This window comes from Populus trichocarpa, chromosome 17, assembly GCF_000002775.5.
Source record: "Populus trichocarpa isolate Nisqually-1 chromosome 17, P.trichocarpa_v4.1, whole genome shotgun sequence".
In the NCBI taxonomy this organism is placed as follows: Eukaryota; Viridiplantae; Streptophyta; class Magnoliopsida; order Malpighiales; family Salicaceae; genus Populus; species Populus trichocarpa.
Window position 1 is genome coordinate 10667822 of NC_037301.2, and position 6346 is coordinate 10674167.

Sequence of the window (6346 nt, forward strand, 5' to 3'; positions counted from 1 at the left end):
CATTTTGATTTTTTTATCTATGTATCACCAGCATTATTCATTTTCACAATAATTATCACCTTGAATTTGTATTGCTGCTGAGTAGTTTGCCAATATCATAGTTTTAAAATTCGGCCCGGTGGTCAACCCGATCCAAGAATTGGATTTCAGGTTTTGACCGGGTCACCGAGTCGCCCGGGTCAATTCTAATTTTTTTTAAAATCAAAACCACGTCGTTTTTGTAAAAAAAACAAAAGTCAATGGGTTGCAACCGGGTTTTTGATCGGGTCTTGCCGGGTCGCCGGGTCAATCAGGTGGGTCACCTCGAGTTTTGATTTTCTCTATTTTTTTTAAACCCGACCCGGTTCCAGTCCCGGATCGACCGGGCCCCGGGTTGACCCACCGGGCCGGGCCGGGCCCGTTTCAAAACTATGGCCAATATTGCAATATCTATCGGCAATGCGTGCAAATTAACGGAAATAGGAAAAGGGCAAATGGTTTCGCTAATTGAATCAAATAAAGACTCGCAATGTCACACTTTATATTAATATTGTCGGCTTGAAGAAAAGAACAAGTCGATTTGATAATCATTATTTGGTTGATGCAATAATTTGAGTTCCATGCACGAGTGAGTGCGAAATCTCACATAAGTTAAGTATAGCACTGAATTTCCAACCTCATCAATTTTAGATATGAAATAGATACTTGACCTACATATATTGTCACTCATGAGTGGGATCATTTTTTTTTTAACATATAAAATAAATATTTAGTATTGCTAATATTTTTTAGTAGGAAAAAATTAAACCACATAAAAATTGACTTGATCAACTTAATGGGTTTAAAAGCAACCCAATCAACTAGTAAAAATATAATTTGATTCATAAAAATTCAAGACAAATATTTTTTTTCAAAAATAATATTGAAACGACAACATATTAGATCAATCCCAGCTAACCTGGATTAACCTGTCAAATCCACTACTCATATCATGTGACCATGATAATCTTATATAAAAAAAATCAAAATTAATTATGAAACTCAATTCTCATTCAACGCAATGTTGAATAATTGAATTAAGAAAAAAAACTAATTAAAAAATAACAAAAAGTTAACTTGAGTTAACCTGCCAAACTCGTGATTTAGGTCATGAGATTGAAATAACCTTATAGAAAATAAACAAAACAAATGACTCGAAGTAACTTGGATTAATCGATCAAACCCATGATTAAGATCATAAGACTATGATAACTCTATAAAAAATATTTTTCTATGTAGAAATTGACTTGATCGATCCAATATATTATGCGAAATCTCACATAAATTAAGTATAGCACTGAATTTCCAACCTCATCAATGTTTTTCAAAATGTCTATATAGAAATTGACTTGATCAAATTAACGGGTTCAAAAGCAACACTGACAACTGGTAAAAATATAGTTTGATTCACAAAAATCTAAGACAATATTTTTTTTTCAAAAATAATATTGAAACAACAATATATTGGATCAATCCGAGCCAACCCGGGTTAACCTGTCAAATCCATGACTCGTATCATAAGACCATGATAACCCTATATAAACAAAATCAGAATTAATTATGAAGCTCAATTCTCATTCAATCCAATGTTGAATAATTGAATTAAGAAAAAAAAACAAATTAAAAAATAACAAAAAACTTGATCTGAGTTAACCTGACAAACTCGTGATCGTGATTTAGGTTATGAGATTGAAATAACCTTATAGAAAATAAACAAAAAAAAAATGACCCGAGTCAACTTGAATTAATCGATCAAACCCAAGATCAAGGTCATAAGATTATGATAACTCCATAAAAAAACAAATCAAAACAAATTATATTATACTATACTATAATATAATAATAATAATAATAATAATAATAACAATAATTAATTTAAATACGAATGATTTCATAATAGTACTGTAATGTCAAGATGGTTGAGAGGTTATGAGTGTAATTATCTTCTATATAAAAAAAAAACATTTATGATAAAAAAAAGATTTTCTGGTACAAGATGATATTGATAGTTGATCTATCATTTTAAACATGCACGGCTGGAATTCTAATCCGTCTCGTAAATACTTTTACCAGTTTTTATCGAAGGTTGAAAATTCATCTTGCCGACAAATTCAGTTTCACAACCAAGCCCCACAAAAAAAATCTTGTCAAGCCATTTATGATTAACCAAAAGTAGCTATTTCACACACGTGCATTCTTGACTTATATATATATATATATATATATATATATATATATATATATATATAAAGCTTTGGCTATGGTTTATGTCTCTTGTTTGGTACTGACCTAGTCAATTGTTTTGTGAGCGGCTTGAATTATTTTTTTATAAATAAAAAAACATATATACACTGTTAATGTATTTTTATTTGCAAGTAAAATCTTGATTATAAATTCATAATTTAATGCATAAGAAATAATTTTTAAAACATGTTAAGACACAACATGTTTAATCGACACAGAGTACAACTAATCAACTCTTTTAAGGAAAAGAAACTTATTAACAGAGACTTCTTTTTTATGATAGGATTACCTCAATGTTTTTTATATAAGTTTCTCTCTTCTTTTTTAAATTAAAGGATTAGAAAACAAATAAAATGAACTTTTAAATTATAATAAAATTTTAAATTTTTTGAGATTAATCACATGTTTTCTTTGTATTTTACACATATATAGGGGCGCGCGCGTGTAATATATATATATATATATATGGGCATTTGCTTGAGGGCATGGTTATTAATTTGATCATGTTTCTTCGTCCTGGTTTGTACGTGCGGGCTTCTTAATCATTTGATTGTAAGCTTCAATAATTTCATGTAATCTTCTTTCTTCTGCCGTGGTTACTGATCTTGAGAGGCATTCATGGCTAATGATTCTCATGAAAAGGTTAATTAATTGATGTGTCCAAAAGCATCTAATCATCCTTGATTACATTTTGCGATCTGCATACGTAACCACTAATTCTACGGTCCAAGATGATCAATAATTGCGTAAACATTATTGTTTGTCAAATTAAACGTAAATGACCACAGATATTTGGTTGATTCGGTACTTACTAGACCTGACCAATCCATTAACCAGCATGTTCGAGACCTGACCCAGGCAAAATTATTGAAAAAAATCTGATCTTTTTTCTTCGAACAGTATTGTTTTAGAGTTTTTTTTCTTTAAAAATACTTGTAATGACCTGAATTAATTCATCCGACTTGTAACTCGAGTTTTGGGCCAAGTTTACCCCAGATCAAATCTTATAAATATGCCTACTATTCTATTTGATGTAATACTAGCTATGTAACCTGCGTTTTGTTGCGGGTCGAATTAAAAAAATTGAGGAAAAAACATGGAGTTTAGTTAAGTGCGTTTTAAAGAAGAGGAAAATCCAATGTCGAATTATAAAAAAAAAAAAAAAAAAAAATAAAAAACGATATCAACCCATGTTAACCCATTAAACTTATAACTTGAGTTATTTGACTAGAAGTAACAAATTTGAAAAGATCTTGAAGCTTAGATTTCAACCAACCAAATGTTGAAAATCTAAATTAAAAAAAAAGCCAAACATACAAATGGATTAAAAAAAAATAGCAATTATAAGTCAAAAAAAGACTTGAGCATGCTCTAGCCAACTAGCCAAACCTACAGGTCAAGTTATGAAATTGAGATATCCCGATAAAAAAGTAAAACAAAGAAAATCACGAAACCCAAATTTGTTTTGAAAAAATGTTGAATGTTGAATTATAAGATGAAAAGGATTAAAAAAAATTGCAAGTATAAGCCAAAAAAGGACTTGAGCCCGCACAGGTCAACCCGCCAAACCCACGAGTTAAGTCATGAAACCGAGATAACTCTTGTTAGCTTATAAGACTTGTGCCCTAGGCCATTTTATTAGAAGTACCAAATATGAAAAAACTATGAAGGTCAATTCTCAATAAATTAAATATTGAATGATAGGATTAAAAAAATCAATAACAAAAAATGATACAAAGAAAAAAAACAATAATTGAAAGGCAAAAGGAGGCATAAACCCACCTGGGTTAATCAGCCAAACCCACGAATCAGGTCATGAGATCAGGATAATACTCTAAAAAGAAAAATGAAGAAAACTATGAAGCCTATTTTTTTTAAAAAAAAAAACAACGTCTGGTAATGAGATCGAAAAAGAAAATAAATCTAGAAAAAAGATGGGAACCTGTGTTAGCTTTTAAAACCTGTGACCTAAGCCATTTGATTGGAAACACCAAACCCCAAAAACCATAAAGCCCAAATTTTAAAACATCAAATGTCAAAAGATGAAATTAAAAAAAAAATCACAACAAATAATGAAAAAAATAGCGATTAAAAGAATGATGATCAATTTTTTAAAAGAAGAAGAAGATAGGGTGTATAATTTTGGATTGAAGGACTAAATTAAAAATAAAAAAAATTAATTACACAAAATAATCAAAAGAAAAAACCACCAAAAGAATGAGGACCAAATCTAAAAAAAATTAAAATTAAAATTAAATGAAATTGAAAATTTACTAAAGAGGTAAGAGAAAAAAGAAAAAAAATTAGGACCAAATTTGAAAAATAAAAAAATGAAAAATCTAGATTGAAGGTTGTAATTGAAAAAAATAAAAAACTTATAAAAGAACTAAGGACAAAAGTAAAACAATCAAAAGAATGAGGACTGATACCCAAATAAACTCAACCAAGGGGACTACCTTGATATTTTAAAAGCCAAGTGCGAATCTTAATGAAGGAGAGAGAGAGAAAAAATTAAAATAACTTGAACGATAATCGATCCATTAACACCGAATACGTGTTATCTTATATGGAAGATGACGCCATGAGAAATCTAATAATACATTGGAAGTAATTTTTTGATCGTCGTATGATGCCGCACTCGCCACCGAAGCGCCACATAATCTCCCACGAGCTTGATGATCTTTGTTTTTAATATTTTTTAATTATTTTGAAAGACTAGCTTACCCTTTTACTAAGCTAGTTATAACAAAGAAAAACCAACTTGAAAAATAAGAAAACGGCCGAAAGCAAGCCTAAATTAATTATGAGATGAAGGGTAATTCCGTGAGTTTACTATGCTAAGAGTAAGGAAAATACAAAAATTCCCACAAAGCAAGACTTAATTAATTCTGACATAAAAGGTAATTTAATGATTTAATTAAGCAAAAAAAAAAAAAATCTGAAAAAAGCCATTGATAACAAAGTATCTGATTGTTTTCATCTAAGGGCAGTGAAGGTATTTCACTATCTAAAAAAAAGTTGTAAATACTTTTGTACCCTTTCTCAAAGTGAGAATAGCATATGAATCCCATGGAAAAAAATCATTTTATTCTTGAATTTAGTCATTTGATGATGAGCAGAAATATTATTTTATTATTATAATTAATAGCAAACTCTCTATAGTGATACCATGAATTTCCCTCTCCCTATATATTTTTGGTAAATTGTCATTGATTTCATTATAATATTGTTGAATGATGAATGGTAATGCATGGGTGTTGGCATGTGCAATAAGTCGGTCCTCATTTTCTCTATACTTGTGAGTCTTTTTTATTCATGGAAATCGATGATTTATTAAAATGTGCAACTTTTCAGGGTGGCTAGAAATTAAAAGTTTACTTAACAATTATTACAACCATGCCACAAACTCCACGTGCCTAGCTACCAGTTCCCTGTTTAGCCAAACATGTTGAAAAGTGGCAAATTTCAAGTAATTACCTAAAACATTTCCTGAATTGTTTCGTTAACATGATATCAAATTTTTATTGACCAAATAGTTATGAATTTGAATTTTAGCATCCCATTTTATTTAATAAAAATAAAGCACAAGGTAACATGAATACATGCAAGTTTCAAGTTCAAATGACTTTCATTTGAATAAGTGTAACTAAATTGTCACGGGGTAATTTTTCGCTACACGAATAAACCCGTGCGGCAGCCTAATGCATCACTAGACTCAGTCTTCCCTCGTCAATCCCACTCGTGTTTGCCTAGTAACTAAGCAAGCGGAATACACAAGTAGAATAAGATAATCAAAGTGCACAACAAGCTTTACATGAACTCTTTCCCAACCTTTGTTGATCTCGTAAACAAAGAAAACTATACACAAATTCGTATGTGTGCTATGCACAAAGATTGCATGCTACACCAAGCTATCTCTAACTAGGGCTCTACATGTTCTTGCATGCCCCTACATGCTGAACATTCCCCACGCATGCTGCTGCATGCCCATACATGCCGCCCTCTCAACCAAGAGCTACAACAAGTATTTATAGACAAGCATATACAAGACACACCCCTCATTCATACTTTTAAGGAAGTAGTG